At 40.9% G+C, this 22,626-nt stretch overlaps 1 long non-coding RNA gene across 2 annotated transcripts in view; it reads left to right on the top strand.

Moving 5' to 3' along the window:
* Positions 1-22,626, top strand: part of LOC130276101 (uncharacterized) — a 173,866-nt gene that overhangs the window by 17,701 nt on the left and 133,539 nt on the right. For both annotated transcript variants that reach the window (XR_008845019.1, XR_008845020.1), the window contains exon 2: positions 14,358-14,492. This is a non-coding gene — a long non-coding RNA (uncharacterized LOC130276101). The remainder of the gene's footprint in view (positions 1-14,357; positions 14,493-22,626) is intronic.

Genomic DNA, 22,626 nt, shown 5'->3' on the forward strand with positions numbered 1-22,626 from the left:
GTATGGAAAGGGTGTGTTTATATTTTACCTGCAAAAATGTTTTCGTTTTCCTCTAACTTTACATTTATTATTAATAATAATAATAATAATAATAATATAATCTATGCTAGTCATTTGATTATGTGCTTTCCGTCTCTTACCTTCTGTCTCTTACCTTGTTTGGAAATGGAAGTGGCCATCTGAAGAAGAAGTAGTACATGAGGATATGTTTGTAGTGCTGAATCACAGTCATCCGTGGCTGAAATGTCAGTGAGAATGATCGATCATAGACTGTATGAGAAAATGAACCTGCTGCCCAGCCAACCTTAGTAATAGATCTGCAGAGCAGAAAGTCAATCTATTTATTGTATCAGTATTGCTTTTAGCCACCATATTATTGGGAAAGAATTATGGGGAAAGGAATTTCAGAACCATGGGCACATTAATAGGAACCCCTAATGCAGTCATTCATTTGCAGAAGGTGCCAGCTTTTCTTTTAGACCTAAAGCTCAACCTGATTTTTCCTCTGATTTGAACATTTGCTTAAAAAACTGCAGGTATAATTTAGGTTCCATCTTTTATTCTCCACATCTGTTTACAGTATGGACTATGACAACTTTTTCTAAATCAGGGATAAATGACTATGTTGGATGTCTTTGACACAACCAGATGGAGCATTGGGTTCTGCCACAAAGCAGCCCACTTATTGCATTCCATTATTTCATTTTCAGTACCATGCCACCATATAGTGCCAAGAAAATGCTACAAAATATTCCCCACATATCAACACTATATTGTCTGGACAAGATGAAGTTAATAATTTTGGGAGCCCACATAATGCTGTCATATGATTTTCACATAATACTGAGGAATATTGAGCGGTTTTAGTTTTTTCCCCCTAAAAGTTGTGTTTTTGAGCAATTTGGAAGGCGGAGTCTACAGATGCAGGGTGTTCTGTACTTTACTAAGACTCTTTGTCAATGAACACAAAGCTCTATTGAGCTACAAGGCAGCTGTCACTGTATAATATGGGTACATTGTATATACGATGCCTGAAAACTTCTGTAAGGTGTACATAATGCCCTCCTGTATAGGTAATTTCCTCTAGTAAGAAATGTTGGCAGGCTGTGAATTGCATTTAATGGGCACAATGAATTATTTTTCTATTTACGAAACAAAAACCAACATTCTCAAGCTGAGCGATGGAGTGTTTCCCCATACATGCTCAAATCAACAATAAATAGAAATCCCTGTGTTGTCTTCCTGTGTCAACATGCTGAAAATGAAAATTTTCAGCTGTTTCACATCCAGGCAGTATAATTCCTATAATTTGTCATTTCACAGTAATATTGTCTGGCTCTTAAATGCAGGATTCTAAAAATATCTAATCTTATACATTATCATCTTATATTATATTGCCTACTTGTACATTTTTTTCCTAAATACATGTATATGACTTTCCAGTAATCAGGGCCGGACTGGGACCAAAAATAGGCCCAGACATTGTAAAATAAGCAGCCCATTGTTTTGTGACCCCCACCGATCATCTAATTTCAAGTGACTCTACAGCTGTTGCAAAGATAGAATTCCCATCATGCCTGGAGAGCCTCAGGCATTATGGGACTTGTAGCTTTGCAACAGCTTAAGAGCCACAGATTGGGGTACAGCATCACCCATCATCACTGCAGAACTAACAAGTGACCACAGCTCTGATGGGACAGTCAGGAGTGTACACAATGCCAGTGACCTGTGTGATGTCTTTTCTGTTGGTCCAGGCACCAGGACTTCTTCCAGCTACATTTTCTCTGCAGAGTATGACGCTTGAACATCATTGGCTCCTTACTTTGTCAGTAGATCCTCATCCTCTATATGAAAAAATAAATCATTATAACTCTGCCAGACATCGTGCCACCAGAATATATTCCTGACACATATTTTAGCCTTAATAATACCGCCACACATTGCTTCTTCTCAGTTTAGCTGAATTCTATCCCTTCATCTCCCTCCTCCAGACTCCTCTTGCCTCGTTCGTCATCCTCCTCCTCCAGACCCGTCTTTCCCCTCTCCACCAGACCCATCAGTCCTCCTCCATCTTCCTCCTCCTCCACACCCCTCTGTCCTCCTCTATCCTCCTCCTACAGACCCCTCCGTTCTCCTCTATCCTCCTCCTTCAGACCCCTCTGTCCTCCTTCATCCTCTTCCAGACCCCTCTGTCCTCCTTCATCCTCTTCCAGGAATCCCTATGGTTGTAAGAAAACTCGGCCCAGGGAAGTAAATCGGTCCAATCGTCCTGACGAGCCAAAACAAAATGACGAACGTAGTCTCCCAAGACTTGGTTCCCCCTTTCGACTTTGAGGGTGATGAGACAAAAACATTTTTTATTTGACTTGGAGATGTGAGCAGAGGGCCCTCCAGAATGTTTAGAAGAATTGAACTCCCCGGTCGGGCACAATATGGGTAGGCAATCCATGTAAGCAGAAGATGTGGTGGAGAAAAAGTTTAGCAAGCTGCGGTGCCGATGGTAATCCTGGCAGGGGTACAAAATGAGCCATTTTAGAGAATCAGTCTACTACAACCCAAATGACTGTATTGCAGCCAGAGGAAGGAAAGTTGGTAATAAAGTCCATGGCAATATCAGTCCAAGGTCGCTCTGGAACTGGCAAAGGTTGTAGAAGTCCTGCAGGTTTGGAAGGAGGGGTCTTGTCCCTGGCACAAACCGAACAGGAACGGGCATAGTCAATGACGCCCTGTTTTAAAGTTGGCCACCAATACTGTCGGGAGATGAGCTGTAAGGATTTACGGATACCGATATGACCGGCCAAAAATGAGGAATGACCCCATTTCAAGACTCGAAGTCTGAGACGGCGAGTTACGAAAGTCTTTCCAGGAGGCAGGTGCTGAAGAGTTGCTGTTGCTTCAGAAATGAGACGATTAGGAGGTATAATATGTAGAGGATGGAATTCTTGGTCTTGTACATCAGAGGATCTCGACAGAGCATCCGTCCGAAGATTCTTCTCTGCTGGACAGAAGTGAATAAAAAAGTAAAATCTGGAGAAGAAAAGAGACCAGCGAGCCTGACGAGGGATGAGACAATGAGCAGTCTGTAGATAGAGCAAGTTCTGGTGATCTCTATAAATAGTAATTGGGTGTACAGAGCCCTCCAAGAGATGATGCCATTCTTCCAAGGCCAACTTTATAGCCAAGAGCTCGCAATCTCCTATGGTATAATTTCTCTCCACAGAAGAGAAGGTCTTAGAGAAAAAAACGCAAGTTACAATTCTACCTTTGGAGGACTTTTGTGTCAAAACTGCACCAGCACCAACTGAAGATGCAACCACTTTCAGAATTAATGGCTTGCCTGGATTGGGTCTTGATAACAGAGGAGCAGAAGCGAAGGTGGACTTTAATTGTTTGAAAGATTCTTCAGCTTCTGGAGTCCAGACTTTTGGATTAGCAGTCTTCTTGGTAAGCGAAACAATGGGAGCTACCAGAGTGGAATAGTGAGGAATGAATTGCCGATAGTAATTGGCAAAGCCGAGGAAGTGCTGAATCGATTTCAGACCAGTAGGTTGTGGCCATTCCAGAACTGCGGATAACTTGTTGGGATCCATTTAAAGACCTTGACTGGTAACAATATAGCCCAGAAAAGGGAGTCTATTCTTTTCAAAAGTACATTTCTCCAGTTTAGCATAGAAATGATTTTCACGGAGACGCTGTAACACTTGGTGGAGGTGAGAGCGATGAGACTGGACTTTGGGCGAGTAGATGAGTATGTCATCCAAATAGGCAACGACACAGGAGTACAGGAGGTCACGGAAAATATCATTGATGAACTCCTGGAAAACTGCTGGAGCATTACAGAGTCCGAATGGCTTCACAAGATATTCAAAATGTCCGTCACGAATATTAAACGCAGTCTTCCATTCGTTCGAATATGAATCAAATTATAGGCTCCACGAAGGTCTAGTTTAGAGAAAATCCAGGCACCTCGCAGATGAACAAATAATTCTGAGATGAAAGGAAGTGGGTAGCGGTTCTTTGCTGTAAGTTTCCAACTTAGACAAACGTATATGAATACAGTGACTGTTGCAATGCGGACCCCAGCGAAGATCTTCTCCAGTTTTCCAGTCTAGCTGCGGGGCATGGAGCTGCAACCACGGTAGGCCAAGCAAGAGAGAAGTACAATGAGGTAGTACAGAGAAGGGCAAGTTCCCCTTAAGCAAGAATCTGACCTGCATTGACAACAGTTCTGTGCGATATAGCACGGTACAGTCCAGTTTTTCTCCGTTGACCGTTAAGATGTATATAGGCTTTAACAGGTGGGGCACAGGCAGATGATACCTATGTACTAGGGAGGCATCAATAAAGTTTCCTGCTGAACCAGAGTCCAGAAAGGCAAGAACAAAGGGTAGAAAAAGCTGGACCATCAACTTTAATCGTGGAGAGGTGGTATTCACACCTAGGGAGGCCTCTCCCACAAACCCTAGGTGCGAGCGTTTCCCTGTGACTGTGGACGCAAAGGAAAATCCTTGAGGAAATTATCTGCACTGGCGCAGTATAGGCATAGATTCTCATTTCGTCTGCGAGTTCTTTCCTTCAAGGTCAGGCAACTGATCCATTTGCATAGGCTTTACTGCGGGAGGCAATGTAGAAGTTTGCAGTGGTTGCTGGAAGACAGGTGCCAGACGAGGAAGGCACCGAGACTCCCTTTCTTGGTGTAGTTCCTCAACGGATATCAATCCGGGATGCCAAGTGTATAAGTTCATTCAGGTTAGATGGCAATTCCCGGGTATCGAGGACATCCTTGATATGACTTGATAATTCTCTCTTGAAGGTAGCGCAAAGAGCTTCATTATTCCATGACAACTCTGATGCCAGAGTTCGAAATCATATGGCATAGACATGTGCAATTCGGTTCGGCACAAATGCCAAATTTACCGAATTTTGCCGTTTTCGTGCATTCGGGCCGTTCCGATTGCACGAGAACATTTTTTGAATATTTCCGAATAGCACCGATAAAACGAATAGCAACATAACAAATGCATTTGTTATTCTCCGAATGCATGCAGTAAAAAAACGAATGCATTCGTTATCCGAAAACAAAAGCATTAATTATTTACCGAACGCATGCGGTAAAAAAACGAAAGTAAAGAATTCTTTCAAATTTTTTTATTGTTCATTGCGCTACACTGTTTCTGACTGTTAGTTACTGTTTTACTGTTACTAGAGTGCCTCCAGCTGTTGCAAAACTACAACACCCACCCAGCATGCGGCTGTCTGGGCATGCTGGGAGTTTTAGTTTTGCAACAGCTGGAGGCACACTTTGCATTTGCGCAATGCTTTTTAATTCATTTTCAAATTCCGCTGGCTTTTGTCAGAAATGGGTTACCAGGTCAATGATATGCATAGTAATTGCCATTGTCAATGATATGCATAGTAATATGCATTGGCAATTATCCAATTAATTCTGCGGTTTTATGAATGAAAAATGTTCCCACGGCAATTACTATGCATGTCATTGACCTCAATCACCCGACAATCAAACACATCGATCAAACACATCAACCATTCATACAGCATTCATTCATTTACTCATTCATTCAACATTTCTTTATGTATTAATCATTTATTAATACATAATGTAATGTTGAATGAATGAGTAAATTAATGAATGCTGTATGAATGATTGATGTGTTTGATCGTCGGGTGATTGAGGTCAATGACATGCATAGTAATTGCCGTGGGAACATTTTTCATTCATAAAACTGCAGACTTAATTAGATAATTGCCATGTAGAACGCTTAGGACACCAAACATTCTACACTGCAATTATCCAATTAAGTCTGCGGTTTTATGAATGAAAAATGTTCCCACGGCAATTACTATGCATGTCATTGACCTGGTAACCCATTTCTGACAAAAGCCAGCGGAATTTGAAAATGAATTAAAAAGCATTGCGCGAATGCGTGTGTTTGCCAAAGTGTGCCTCCAGCTGTTGCAAAACTACAACTCCCAGCATGCCCAGACAGCCGCATGCTGGGTGGGTGTTGTAGTTTTGCAACAGTTTGATCGATGCGTTTGATTGTCGGGTGATTTATGTATAACATCATGTTATACATAAATCACCCGACAATCAAACACATCGATCAAACACATCAATCATTCATACAGCATTCATTCATTGACTCATTAATTCATTCAACATTACATTATGTATTAACATAAATCACATAAAATTATATTATCTCACCTGTCTTCCAATGTTCCGATCTCTGCGGCTGCCCTCTTTTCCTGCACACACCGATAATGGTCCCTTGCTTAAAAAAGTTTTACCCGAATGTACCCGAATAACAAATGTATACGAAAAATCAAACCCACCCGAATACGAATGTATCCCAAAAAAATCAAACCCAGACACCCGAATACCGAATGTATCCGAAAAAAAATGAGCCCCGGACACCCGAATACCGAATGTATCCGAAAAAATTAACCCACCGGACACCCGAATACCGAATGTATCCGAAAAAAATTAAACCTGTCAGGAACGCCTGGAGATTAGTAGTGAGAGCATCACTGCAATCCCAAAGCGGGGTTGCCCAGGCCAAAGCCCTTCCAGTTAAGAGACTGATGACAAAGAGACTGATGTTAAGAGACTGATCACCTTTGCTCATTCTGTAGGGAACTGTTCTGCCATTAGTTCTATGTGCATGGAGCACTGAGTCACGAAACCAGGACAGGACTTGGGATCTTCCTCATATTGAAGAGACAAGCAGAGTTTTGATCCAGAGATGACTGCAGGAACAGGAGGCAAGACCGGAGCAGGAGGAGGCTGTGGCGGTTGTTGTTGAGCAGTGAGTACCTGCTGCATCATGGCAGACAACTGGCTCAACTGCTGTGACTGGAGGGCCACAATGGAAGCGAGATCCTGATTATCTGGCAGAGGGACCCCAGCGGGATCCATAGCCGGATCTTGCTGTTACAAAGCTGTATGTGGATCTTCTAACCTGTGTGGCTGGTGACTCGGAGCATATCGGGGAGCAGAGTTTAAGGTGCCACTGGTCTTCACCAGAGCCCACCGCAAGGCAGGATGGGCTTGCTACAACAGGCGACACCCAGGTCACTACCTCCAACATGGCTCGACCACACAGGTAACTGGGCATGGCCAGGTACCGAAGGATAAGGCAGTAGCGTAGTCAGATGTAGCAGAAGGTCAAGGCAGGTGGGAAAGGTGCGAAGTCAAATAATGTAGCGGGAAGGTCTGGATACATGGATAAGGCAAACAGGCAATATGGAATGCTTAATCTCAGGCTAGGGGCACTGAAGATCCGGCAGGGAAGCTGGCCCTTTAAATTTCAGAGCTCCGACGCGCGCGCCCTAGAAGACGGGGACAGGCGTGCTGGAGCTGAGACACAGAGGAGGAGGCGGCAGCGGAGCATGGTGAGTCACAACAGACGGGGACACACAGACTCTGCGCTCATGGCCGGTGTAACACTGTGCACCCTAACGCTGCAACAATTAAACCCCTGTTCTCTGCAACCATCTCAGAAACATAATGCAATACAAATGATATGGAAACATGGAAGTATAGGCCCTTGACGCTACAGCAGACCCTCCAGGACCACACCCAAACTAGTCTACCGTAGTGTAGCTGCTGGTGTAGCCTGCAGATTGCCACCACACAAGTACACCCAAATCCTTCTCCACCATTGACTCTCCCAGTTTTACTCCCCCTAAGCCCCTAAGACATATGATGCAAACAGGTATCCAGATGCATTATTTATCCACATTGTACCTTTTTTGCCAAGTGGATGGCCAAACACTTAGCTGCTCCAAATCAGCATGCAACTTATGCACATCTTTAAAAGACTTTACCATGCTACAAAACTTGATGGTATCTGTAAAAACAGAGCTGTTAATTCCAACCCCTGTATTATTAACAAATAAGTTAAACAAAAGTGGATGCAGTACGAAAGCTTGGGGTACATTACTTATAACCGGAAACCTTTCAAGGTAGGAATCACCACTCTTTGGTTATGATCTTTAAAGTGCATGAAAAAGGAATAGTACACAGGGCTGCAGTGGGCATGCAAGCCAGTTTAGTGAAATGCTGGGAATTTTTCTGAAATAGAAAATCTGCAGCATTTCACACCAACATCTGCAGCAGATAATCCGTACCAAATCATGCATTCTGTGCGCATAACCTAAGTGTTGTGTCATGAGAGTATAATATACAAGCTAAAGAATAAACTGAATCCATCCCTGATATTTTATCATATTAAATATTTAATAATATTAAATAATTATGTTAAAATTCTTCAACAAAGAAAAGTAACCCTCTGTATATGCGTTCCTGCTCAGCTAAGTTGCATCTGGAGTTTTTTTTTATATCATATGAAAGCATTTATTGTATATCACGTGAACAGAACTCTGACTGGCGAGCTGTAATATGGTGCAGAATTATATAAGCATCTGCAAAACCGTTCGTTTGATCCCTTACAATGTTGAATCATGAAGCAGCGTGAGAGATGAAGTCATGTGAGAGGAGAACCAGGTTCAGGGTGACTACTCATTGTTTGTTTGTATAGTCAGATCTCTAATTAGCGGCCGCTTCATGTGTTTGCCGGACTGTGCGCTGTACCCCCGGGGGAACCTGCTCACACCAGGAGTAGTCATAATCACAATTTATTGCCCTTCTTAAATACTGACATATCACCCCACCCTCTGTGTTCAGCACATTAAGGTTTCAGCAATGTCTAATAGACACTAATTAAAGACTTTCCTTCCAGCTGAAACGTTGATACATGTTAAGTTTAGTGCAGATGCATTAAAAAAGCAACTTTTCATGTAAATACATGTCAGCGGAGCAGGATCTGGGTTCTCTCATTAACAGAATTTTGAGTCTGTAGAGACGTGATGACAGATGAAATGGTTTGATACTTGAAATCAGCAGGAAGTGTGACGCAAAACGGATGGGGGACCATGAAATCCTGCTGATCCTAGATCTACTGGACCACAAGAGCAAAATAGGTCTCTTAGGATGCACATACTGTACATGAACTTCTGGCCACGGCAGCTACTGTCTCTTATTTACTGCAAATTCCAAGCTGCACCTGCATTTACAACTTTTCCACATCTGGCAATTATCTGCAAGTTGCAGACACTTGCCACATAGTGCCCATGTAAGAGCACCCTATGTTTATACACCATTTACTGGGTCATTTTTGTGCTGTAAGTGGTCAAAAAAGATCAGTTTTCTCCCTACTGAATTCTATTGAATTCAATGGGAAAGCAGATCTTCATTCCCAAATAGTATAATTTTCTGCCAGTAATTGTTACGGCTGTAAAATGAATTGAAATTCTGTGGACCCCCATTTATTAATTTTTTATTGGTTCCCAGAAAAAAACAAGATTTACCTTCCTTACTCCCCTGCCCCATTATCGCCAAGCTATGGTCAAGCTGCGTAGCACTTCTGCGGCTGACGTCGGCACATGGAATTGTCACATTCCTCATAAACATTGTCAAGATGCTATATTTATAGGGGATGTTTTGTTTTGGGATATCCCTGTTTTATAAACTTTTATCATTCATCGGTGAGATGTAAAAGCATGTTAGGCAGGGTTTGATCTTCTTGAACTCCCACCATTGTCAAATGGGAACCCTTTCTTCTTATTAACAGCAAGTATTCTAAGCGTGGGCCTAAATAATGGTAGTATTACCATATAGATACCAAGACAGGTTACCAAGCTTGGGGTAAACGTTTGGAGAAAAGACGTCTTAGGGGCGACAGTACAGAGATCTTTCTAGAGATTATTATTTTATACCATCACTATGACAACAGGGCATCCTTTACGTATAGAGGAAAGAAGGTTTCCCCATCATCACAGGCAGGAATTCTTTACTGTAAAAGCAGTGAGACTGGTAAAGGATTCTGTGTTAGATGCAGTGCTGGCGTGGTCTGACCAGACCACATCAGCACCACATCTAACACAGGATCCCCACCAGCAACCTAACTCTATCTTATCTACAAGGAGCGCACCGTTTATTTGGACCTGAGGAAGGCACTTGTGGGCCAAAACGCGTTGTCCGCTTTTTCAAAAATAAAATATTTATTGTCCTGTACTGGCCGGAGTCCATATATCTGTGACCACCCCTTGAGCAGCACCTCCAAAACTGTCCTTTTTTCTTGGTATACACATTTCTATGCTGGTCTCCTTACACAGTCCAGAACCTGTCCAAGTGCGGCAACCCAATTCATACTCACCTTGTCTACACGCTTATTGATCCCTGTGAGCCGCAACTCCCACGAGCTGTGGTTCATAGTGACATTACCCCACAGGTGAGTATATCACTTAGGTGTGGTGGAGGGTTCACACCAAGTTGATATACGCTACAAGGGGGCGCCCCGTTTTTTCCCCATTTTTATCTCTCCCAATATCGCCTACTAAAAGAGAATCAGGGCCTCAGTCTAGTCTCTTTATAACTCATGTGCATGCTGGACACCCACTGCATTTGCCTTGAAGTGCCCAAACACACAGTTTAAAAAAATTGTACAGTAAAAAAAAAGGGGGGGGGGGCAGGAAGGAAAATGTGTTTACCATTTTTCTGATAATAACAAGAGACAGTGTTACAGGAATGTACAGAACTTCATAAAGGCCACATTCCCCGGAATAAAAAACTATTTTCACAGACGATATCTTTCTTCTAATAAGGAACCACCTCAGTATTATTCCTTACAATTAAATATAGACAACAGGTAGTAAAGGAATTTTAAGGTGATTTTACATTGATTATCAGCAAAATTTATTTTTCTAGGATTATTGCCCCATGTTAAAAGGCCCAGTGATCAGCCAATGAATGAGCAAATACTTATATCTAGTAATTCACAGGTGACATCTTGGATCTTGGAGTTATTTACTTTTCCTTTTCTTCTTCACCCTGGCTAGACCACCAGGAAGACTTTGACTTGTATCTGCAGAATTTAACACACATCGTAGGCTCCTTGTTTTTAAAAGTGGATAAAAGTAAAAGTTGTGGATGGGCGGCTATGTTCATGTTTTTCTATTTGTGAGTTTCATTTTAATTTTAGACATGTCCAAAACCACATTATAGCAGTGTACAAAGCCTTTACACTTCTCACATTATGCACTTAGCAGAGACAGATGTGTCAACTATGGCATTGTTATATTGCAAATGGCAGGCAGGATCTCAGAATACGAGCCTCCAGCACCTCTCCAGGTTGAGGTATAATTTAACTACATGGAAAAGCCGCCATCAAACATCTCCCAAGTATGAACGTGTTCAGTAAATCATCTGTCCCTCTCAATAAGATGTAAACACATTTTAATGTTAAATCCCCGACTGCTTCATCTCTGGGTCAGGGTAAATCAGTTTTATAAAATAATCTCATTTCAGGCTTCGCTCGGCCTTTGAACAAATGACTTTCCTTTGACACTGGTGGAGAGGGTCCCTCAGGTCTGGAAATGCAAACAGTGACAATAAGAGTAAATGACTAGGGGGGGGGGGGGGGGGGGGGGAAGGGAACAGAGTCCTTAATACATAGCACTTACCTTGTTAACCAGCCCTTTCATAGTGACAGCCACAAAGGAATCTCACATTTCAATCTGCTTGATCAGGACCCGTGAAGGATTTAATTCTGTTAGCCTCATTCTTGTCACTTCATTTCAAGAAATATTTCCAGAGACGTGCAGTCAACATCGAGATTGCCTCCACCACCCAATAAATCTTCTAGGAATTTTCTTATAATAAAAAAAAATGACTTCATATGACATCTGTCATAGAAATAAAACCCAACATTTTAAAGGATAGACATGCACATGACTGGGTGGGGGGGGGGGGGTTCGTGATTCAATGGTGATGAGGGAGGGGTTAGAAGTGATAGAGTTAGTAGTCCTGAGTGGTCATAGTACAATTTACAGTTGTCATGTTTTTGGGGTGCCTCCATCAGACTTCCAATACTTCGGCACAGTGAAAAGGGGTTGCACATGAGATGGTGGTGTTTTTAGTCTTCCGTGGAAGTCTCTGTGTATGTCTCTTGGCTGGTATTAGATGGGATGCTCTTGATGATAATGTGCAAATATTGTGCTGGAGGCGGAAATAACTTGAGAAATGATAACACTTTACTTGGAAAACAGGTAGCACATCCAAGATGGAGGGACATATTTTTAACATTGGTCTTGCTTAAGTTGGAGCAGTGTTTTCTAGTGTATTATCTTTGTAGCTTTCTGGAGTTGTTTTTTTCTCTCACTAGAGTAACCATATTTCTCATTTGTGTAAGAATATAACTGCATGGCTCACCATTTTTTTTTGTTACTTGTTTATCTTGTCCTTTTGGTATTGCAATTCCCAAATGTGGGGTACATATCTGTCACATATCCATGACATGACAGTCACAACTGCACTAGGTCTGAAAACCTAAGGGTCCTTGTTTGGAGCTGTGAGGCCCTTGTGCAACTTGTCACAGGCTAAACTTTTCTTTACCTCTCCCTTCTGCCCTTGAACTTGGCCAACAGCTGAACAGTGAACTGAACTCAACTGCACTGAACTCAATTATAATGCTAATATTCATCTATATTCTTTTTTTTGTGTCACCTCCTTCCCCCTTGTCTTTGGTGAAAACTATGAGAATATTGGCCTTAATTTTTCAATGCTGTTTAATGCTTGACAGTCTAAGGATGTGGCAAATTTATCACATATCACATAAAAAATGTCAATGTCAATTTGAGGTTGGCCTAAAGTGTATCTCCAAATTTGAAAATGTTGGCATAGTGTGTTGAATTTTAAGCTACAAACGTTCATAAGAAAGGTACACACTTCTCTGTTAAATCATGCCCTTTTCAAATGAAGTACAAACATGGTCTACAACATAAAAGTGTGTTGTAGATAAACAAATTGGCTAAGATGTGTCAAATGTTTATCAATTTACACAAGTCAAAGATAATGCATAATAAATGTTGATAGATCTGCCCCAATATGTCTAGGTAAATTGGCAGGGCTAAGGCAGATTAAACTCTCTTTGGAGGGTATTGGAACCCCCCCCCCCCCAAACCCCACCCATTGCTGTTGCTCCAAACAACACTTAATCACAAGACAAAATCAAGATGTATAAGATGCCTGTTCCTCTGGCAGATTCCTGCAAGACTAATCATTCAAGGAACTTGGAGAACCCCTTACAGACTAAGGCTGGGTTCACACCACGTTTTGTTAACTACGGTTCTCGTATACGGCTGGGAGGAGGGGGTGGGGCTTATTCGCGGCGCCCGCACTCATCCGTATTCGGGAACCATATTTAACGCATGTCTATGAGCCGACCGGAGTGAACCGCGGCCTCCGGTCGGCTTCGTTTTTGTCCCTATGCGGTTTCCGGACCGCAGGCAAAAACGTGGTCGACCGCGTTTTTGCCTACGGTCGGGAAACCGCATACGGACGAAAACGAAGCCGACCGGAGGCTGCGGTTCACTCCGGTCGGCTCATAGACATGCATTAAATACGGTTCCCGAATACAGCTGAGTGCGGGTGCCGCGATTAAGCCCCGCCCCCTCCCAGCTGTATACGGGAACCGTAGTTAACAAAACGTGGTGTGAACCCAGCCTAACCAATGGAGAAGTGTTTGCCTGTTTCTTTTAATTTCAATTGTTTCTTTTACTTAGGAAATTAAGTTATATATAAGTAAAACATTATCATTATTCTTTGCATACATCTGCTACTTTCTAATGTATTTTCTTTTTTAATTCATCATTATTTTTTAATCTCTGCATTTTTACAGTGAATGCCCTTTTATTCAGAGAAAAGTCCTGACCTAGTCCTGCTTCCTCCGCTGCAAAATTAATGGATTATAAATAAATATTTGAAGGAGTTTCTCATTTTGCTCATTAGGTGTGATGTACAGAATGATATTATTCAGAGAAACAATAGTGAAAAGAATCACTAGACAAGTGAAAAAACCCTGGTAAAAACATGAGAAGATTGTTCTTATGCTCCATGAGTGATTATAATCAAGATCCATTTTAAGACAATCAGACCTGAGGAATAGTAGAATAGAAATAGAGAAATGTCCTATTGGTTACTTTATGTAGCGATTTTCTATGATGTCTCATTTCGAAATGCAGTTTTCTATAGTTTACTGCTATGGGTAAAGCAGCTAAATTGTAACATGGCAGTAAATGATTTGGACACTTATTTACTGCTGTGGGAATCATGATGGTTGCTATAACATTAAAAGGATACTGTATCAGGGAGTATAGAGAGTTCTAAGCCTTTACAATCTGGTGAATCAGGTGAGAAGGACAGAAGATATGTATGGGAGAGCATGTGACTGGTTTTTGACAGTTTTTTTCCTTTTAAATATTTTCTTTTTAAGCAGTGACATGCATTAGAGACTGGCTTGAAGAAGCAACGTGAAAGCGTGAAACAGCCTGTCCCAGTCACGTCCCCCACCTCCACCACTGCACCTGTTCGTCACGACTGGAATGCTTCAATAAAGCTCAGTTGAATGGTGAGTGCTTTCCTATTTTCTATACTTACAGTATATTGTGTACTCTCCTGGACATTGCACCCCCACCACACGCCACTGCCGCATACACCCAGACAGCCTTAGTCTTGTCAGTGCCTACTCTACTCTTTCCTACCCATTACATGCATAAGAGAGATGGGGCTCCATAGCAAAGATTGAAATTGAAAGCCCCATTGGCCGTAAATGTTGGCATGATATTTTTCAAGAAAATTAAGCATTTCTCACAGAAAAGGATTGCAGTAACACATGTTTCCCTATACACATGTTTATTCCCTTTGTGTGTATTGGAACTAAACCAAAAAAGGGAGAGAAAAAAAGCAAATTGGACATACTGTCACACCAAACTCCAAAAAGGGGCTGGACAAAATTATTGGCACCCTTAACTTAATATTTTGTTGCACAACCTTTGGGAAAAATAACTGAAATCAGTCGCTTCCTATAACCATCAATAAGCTTCTGACACCTCTCAGCCGGAATGTTGGACCACTTTTCCTTCCGGATACGGTTTTAGGTCCAGTCACAAAACTGGATACGGGGCAGAAATGAGCCGACCGGAGTCACTGTTTGACTCCGGTTGTATCATTAAAGTGAATGGATTTCAGCACCGGTCCGGCTGGGGTACAGGAGCACCCGGTTTTCCCCTCCACCACCCAGATACTGCAACCGTAGGCTGCAATCATGGTGTGAATGCAGCCTTATTGGTTCTCAATCCTGGCAAGCTTCTGACTTTTGTTTCTCAGGAAGAGCTCACTCTGCCAATCACTTGGCAATCAGCGTGTCACTGTTACAGCTACTGATTGGCTGAACAGGCACTTCCTGCATGTTGAAACAACAGCAGGAAGTGTTGCTCAGCAAAGACTGGGCACCATTGGATGGCAGTAATTGAGGATCAGGCTGTCAAGTATAAGTTCCTGTCATTTTAAGCCAGCACTAGCTCATAATGATTTTTATGGAGCTTGACAAACCCTTCAAGGGTCTGATGTTAGTTATCCCATGACCCTTGGGCTAATTCCGCACCCCATGCTTGCTCATGGGAATTGAAAGAAGTCTTGAACGGGTTTTCATCCACCAATGGAAGAGTACAGAACCAACAAGTGCTTTGCAGATCTCTTCTTGGGCTACACAGCATGGCCTTGCTTAATGTTATGTAAAGTTGTGCTCCTAAAGGCTCTTAGTATTGTTAAAAGATCAACATCATAGTATATCTGAGAAGATTAGGAAGTGACAAGATACAAAAGTGACTAGTGAGAAAGGACCAGAACGAATTCCTTATGGTAATTATGTGATAAAAAACCTGTTCTCAGAGGCTGCAAAGCCTGTTTCAGACAGCAATGTGTTTGCTCCTAAAGGAATACTTTAGGCAGAAAAACAACAAAGAGAGATTCCCTGGTTCACATTCCATGCCCGTAGGTCCTGCCCAATGTGTAATATGGTCTATCAGTTTTTCCTAGAGTGTGCCTTTAAAATTATGTTACCAACAATTCTGTTCTTAGACTCCCACAGCTTACTGTATGCCTATGACACACAACTTATGAGCATCACGACCGACTTAAGGAAAATAAAATGGCAACTTTAGAAAAGAAATTGTGTTTCACCAATATTGTAAAACACTGGAGGCGGATGATCTAAGTATGGATTGCAAAAACAGTTACCATCATATGAACTTTAAGCTCCTCTGTGGTGAGTGGTGTAAGGATAGTGCCTCCTCCCAATGGCTTTTCCACTTGCGAAACAATCTTTATGAAACATGTTGGGCAGCCATGAACTTTCCTTATCTGCATTTTGAGAGTTGCAGGTGACATTTGGGGCATTGAATCTTATTTTCATGTGTGAAACTTTTCCCTTCACTTATCACCAGAAATAATAGTGCAATAAAAAGCTGAAATGGATGCAAAAGATTTAGCCACTGGGAGCAAATGTGTAAGACCCAGAGGAACAAAAGCTTTTAATGTTGTTGCTGTGGGAAACATGACAATGAAATTTGTCCCAAAACTTTTAATGTTGTTGCTGTTGATAACATGACAATTATATTTTGCCCAAAACTTTTCACCCCATTTTGACCTTGAAGACACAATTTTCGTTTTTGTGTTTTTGTATTTTCCTCCTCGCCTTTCAAGAGGCATAACTCTTTTTATTTTTCCATCCACAGACCCATAGAAGGGCTAGTTTTTTTGTGCAACCAGTATCACTTTGTAATGAAGCCTTTCCTTATACCATAAAATGTATAACCATGAAAATAAAATACCATCAAATTTATTTTTTGCAACCAAAAAAATATTATTTGTGGCAGAGGAAAACCGCAATTATGCAATTTTTCGGGGATTTTCTTTTAGGCAGTGCACTTTATGGTAAAACTTTACTGCTTTAAAAAAAAAAGTCAAACTTGTAAAAAATAAAATAAAATAAAATAAGTAGGTTTAAAATGTCCCTCTTCTCACCCTGTATAACTTTCATATTTTTCTGTATATGGGGCTATATGAGAGCTCATTTTTTTTGCGCCCTGATCTGTAGTTTTTATCAGTACCACTTTTGTATATACCTGTATATTACTTTTTGATCAGTTTTTACTCCATATGGATGTGATGTGACCACAAGTCAGCAATTTTGGACTTTAGTATCTTAAGTTTATACTGTTTACTGTACAGGATCATTAACATCATATTTCAATAGTTTACACATTTCTACACATGGCAACACCAAATATGTTAGCTGGTTTATTTATTTGTTTTAACTTTTAAAATGGGAGAGGGGGGATTTATTTATTTTTACTGAGGAGGGGCTTCTTTACATTTTAAAAAATGATTTTTTTTTTCAATAGTCCCACAGGGGACTATTTATAACCGTTTATTGATTGCTATTACTGCTCAGTGCTATGTATAGGCATGGCACTGATCGGTAATAACTGTGACATACTTGTACACAAATGTGTCAGAGACAGATGCTATTGACTTGAATGCAGTCCACTGGGTGTCCAGTGTATTAGGGGGTTAAATGGAGAAAAAAATCGGTCAGACGGAGCAACAGAATTAAATTTAGTGGAGCATAACAGTCGTGTGAATTAAGCCTAGCATGACAATAAAATTCAGCCTGGGGTGAAGAGGGGGCTCTGGGCAAAGTCATGACAATATGCGACAATTCCCATTAATAAAGATGCAATCTCAAGTCTCAGGCCATTAGGTTGTAAAGACCCCTTTGTTGAAACTTAACACCCAGGCCTACATGCTGATCATCCACTGAGCTGTGTCAGCTTTTTTAGAATCAGTTGTGAGGTTTTTTATTTTTTCTTTGTTATGTTTCAATTATTTGCACCTAATCACCAACACTTCCTATCACCCAGACTCTCTTCACAGTCAATGAAGCTACATTGATACCAGCCTTCGTTGCGGAGGATTTTACCATCTCTGAATTTTATTTTTACTTTTATAGATGGAGTGATGAACGTGCTCACAATCTTATTTAAGCTTTCTGATAAACCTTATGGACATAGTTTACGGTAGCTTTTTCCACTTTTAGGAGGAGCGTGACTCTTGAGTAAGGTTCCCTTCATTTAGTCTCTTAGATAGCTGTAGACATCTTGGTGCGGTGACTGGAAACATTTATCATTTACTTGGATATTTGCCATCTTAGAGGCTTTTCAGTCGCTGGTAGCTAGTGTATAGCAGAAACCCATGTCTGGTGGCTTGTGTTTAGCAAAGTCTATTATAGCTAGTGTATATCAGTACTACTGTGTGCCAGACCTTCAGTATCTGATAGTTGCGTAATGTGTAGCAGATGATCTATGGTGGCTAGTGTAAACTACATAGTTTATAAAACAGACTCATAGTCTTTGTTGGTCTGTTGGCTATTGTTTAGCAGACCTCCATTCTCTGCTATCTATTTTACAGCAAGCATCCTATCACTGGTGGCTAGTTGGCAGACCTCTAGTCTCTGGTGACAACTATATTGTAGTCTATATAGCAGACTTCAAGTCTCTGACAACGAATGTATACTGTCACATACATATCACTAAGGTATTGCAGATATGTGAAGGGAACAAGCTTAAAGGGGTACTTTGGATAGGACATAAGATGTCTAGGAGTGGTGTATCCCTTTATCCTTAAACCTAACATCCCCCCCCCCCTCCTTCCATAACCGTTTCTTCTCCCCTAATAAAGCACAGAACACTGTGTGGCAATGAAAAATAATAATTTATTAAACAATAACAACATACAAAGCAGTCAACATTAAAGGTATTAACAAGATACAATGAAAAAAATATTTGATCCCCTGCTGATTTTGTGCATTTACCCATTGACAAAGTAACAATCAGTCTATCATTTTAATGGCAGGGTTATTTGAAAGCAAGGAGACACAATAATAACAATAATAATATCAGTAAAACACAATAAAATAAGTTATGCATTGATTTGCATGTTACTCAGGGAAATCAGTATTTGATCAATCAACAAGATCTCTGGTTCCCAGGTGTCTTTTATACAGTAACCAAGCTGAGATTAGGAGCACTCTTATTAGGGAGTGTTCCTAATCTCAGCTTGTTACATGTATAAAAGAAACATGTCCACAGAAGCAATCAATCTGATTCCAAACTCTCCACCATGGCCAAGACATAAGAACTGTCCATGAATGTCAGGGACAATATTTTAGACCTACACAAGGCTGGAATGGGCTACAAGACCATCTTTAAGCAGCTTGTGGAGAAGTTTATAACAGTAGTGTGATTATTTGCAAAATGACAGAGACACAAAACAACCATATGCCATGCTTATTCCAATGCTAAAACCAAAGCAAAGCCACATCAAGAAAAAAGAAAGCACTTGGAAACAAAGTTACATACCAAAATTTATGATGATAATAGCACTTTAATATGCCACAGTATCACAAAAACACAAAGAGCAACATTGGAAACATTTAAAAATACTGCCCATCATAAAGCTGATCCACAACCCAGGAGGGAGGCATGATCACCCCAATTCCCCCCACCTCTTCCCCAAAGAGCAATGTCCCCCATCCCTAATTTAATATACAAAAAAGTCTATCACCCGTTAGAGAAATTACAAATGTGTACCAAGATGTAAATCATGTAACAAACTAAATGTAGCTGCACCAGATGAAACATTTTAATACAAATCATAATAATAATAAAAGAAATATAATAATAAGGACCTATGACCAATAATAATAAGTTGAAAAGACAGCCAAAATACTTGCAGCTAACAGACAGACCACATCGGACGAAGGACCAGAATAGGTAAATAGACAGTGAATGTGGCCACACAAGAGCCTCCACGCCTTCCAGCGCTCATAAGCGAATTCCTCAGGGGTGACACGAAACAACACTCAATCTCCATCGGTCAGGATCTTCATGCAAGATCTCACCTCGTGGAGTTTTAAACATCATTAGAACAGTCAGTGAGAAATCAGCCCAGAACTATGATCTTGTCAATGATTTCAAGGCAGCTGGTACCATAGTCCCCAAGAAAACAATTGGTAAGACACGATACCGTGAAGGACTGAAATCCTATAGCCAGCGCACAGAAGGTCCCCCTGCTCAAGAAAGCACCTGTACAAGCTTGTCTCAAATTTGCCAATGAACATTTTATTGATTTATTGAGGAAAACTGAGTGAAAGTGTTGTGGCCGGATTAAACCATAATCAAGCTCCTTTGGAGGAGGAGAAATGTGCTTATAACCTCAACAACATAGTGGAAAAGTAGTCCAAGCACTCACCAGTACTTTAAGCAACAAGTGGTTTTCTTGCATATCCTTAGTGTGAAACAAGATGCATTTAGGCCCTTGCCTTCCTCTGCTGGGCTGAAATGCATCCTGTTTTACACTAAGGATATGCAATAAAACCATTTGTTGCTTAAAGCGTACCTGTCATAGTGCAAAAAAAAAAAGAAAAAAAGCGATATGTTACTCAGGACCCAATCCTGATCATCTGCATATAATTTTTATGTGTCTCGGACCTATATATCCAGAGATATCAGCATTTATCTGCTGGTGAGTTACTTTTTCATTGTGCAGGCTGGAGGGGGCGTGTCAGTCTGTTTCCCTCACAGGAGCAAGCCTGGGCAGTCAGCCAATCAGTACTCTCTACTCTGTAACCCTTTCCTCTCTGGTTTTATGCTGTGTCATGTTACACAGAGAAAGATACTTGGAGCTTGCCTGCAGTAATCAGAAGACATTATGGTGAATTCATAACAGGATAAAATGTATAAATACAAGAAAAGATCTTTATAAAATTAGTGCAAGGATTTTTTAGATAAAGGTACAACATTTTTATGAATACATGTTCTATCTGTTTTATCTTCTCCTAGTAAAGTTGGATGCTAATCATAGCTGTCACTATGTGTGTCATCCATCTTTCACAGACTCCTGAATGTTTGATCAACTTCTTTGTCATTCAGGAGTCCGAGAAAGCTTTGACTATTTCAGCATGCTGGGAGTTGTAGTTTAGTAACAACTGAAGCTGCAATGTTTGTAAATAACTGTGTTAGAGCAGTATTGCCTCCAGCTGTTGTAAAACTACAGCTCCCAGCATGTCCACACATTCTTTATCTGTAGTTTTGCATACACAATACAAATCTCCTATACTGAATACTGGTATGCTTTACGGCCGGTATCCAGTATGCTGTAAAATCTAGACTAGCCTGTCTGGCTAAAAGACAGGCGACCCCTAGTGGTTGCTATTTTGAGCTTGAATTTCAGGTGAAAATATATATATTTTTTAACAGGTGTATATTGTGAAATGTCATATTGTAATGAGTCCTGCAATATATGAAAAGTTTTTAACAATGACAGTGCCTCTTTAAAGTACTGGTGAGTGCTGGGACTACTTTTCCAATATGCTCTGATTTATCCATGTGCACCATCAACCAGAGCCTGTGTGGCCCTGGGCAAAAATTAATAATGAGGCCCCCAGATTGCATGACCAAAGATCACCATTTTGCCCTTCCTGAATTGTGCTGCATCTCAGCAGCTAATGTGAGTAAATGAGATTGCGCTGCAAACCCCAAATGGCTGTAAGTACAACAACATATGAAACTTAATAATTCCATCCAGAATGAATTTGTGACTGTGGTAATTTGGGGGTTCCAACGTGACTCCATTTAGTGCAAATCATCTCAGCTCCTCCCTTTGCTAGAGGGAAGTGCACGGACAGCTGTGGAGAAACAGCAACTTGTAAGGACACATATAGAGAAATCCAGCGCAAAACTGCATCGTAAAATGTATGGTCACAGGAAACCACAGGGTCAAAGAAAGCTATACATTTTATGATGCTATTTTATGGGTTTAATAAACCACCTGAAGAGAAAGAACTGATTTGTGTTGGATTTCTCTACGTGACCACATTTACTTACATTAGCTGAGATTAAGCATAACATGGCGATCTTTGACTGTGCGACCCATTTTTGCCAGGTAGCCCTAACCTAATTTAGTGTTGCTCGCGAATATTCGCAATGCGAATTTTATTTGTGAATATCGCATATTCGCGAATATAGCACTATATATTCGTAATTACGAATATTCAGGTTTTTTTTTTTTTTTTTTTTCACAGTACACATCACAGTGATCACCCCTCTCTACTTCCCACTTCTGTGGTGTAAAGAAGGCTCTAATACTACTGTGTGAGACAGGCGTGCAAATTTTTGCATATGCAAAAATTAGCATATGCAAATTTTCGCATATGTGAATTTCCGTTTATGCAAATTTTTATATATGCTAATTTTTGCATATGCTAATTTTCGCATATGCGAATCTTCGCATATGCGGAAATAAAACATGAATATTACGAATATGCGAATTTAGCGAATATATGACGAATATTCATTCATATTTTCGCAAAATATCGCGAATTCGAATATGGCCTATGCTGCTCAACACTAAACCTAATATCGTCACATTGTTCTTTATACAGTAATAGTCACAACACACACGGATAAACAGTGATCTTCTTAATGCTGCCTATCAGTAATAGTGCCCACATATACTATAAGGCTATGTTCACATGATGGAACATCCACACGGAGAATCTCTGCGGGGCATAATATGGCGGTGCTAGGACCGGATATTATGGTCCCCGGGCAAAGGAGGAGGATTAGAAAACGAGCGCATGA

This window comes from Hyla sarda, chromosome 6 (genome assembly GCF_029499605.1).
Source record: "Hyla sarda isolate aHylSar1 chromosome 6, aHylSar1.hap1, whole genome shotgun sequence".
Lineage (NCBI taxonomy): Eukaryota > Metazoa > Chordata > Amphibia > Anura > Hylidae > Hyla > Hyla sarda.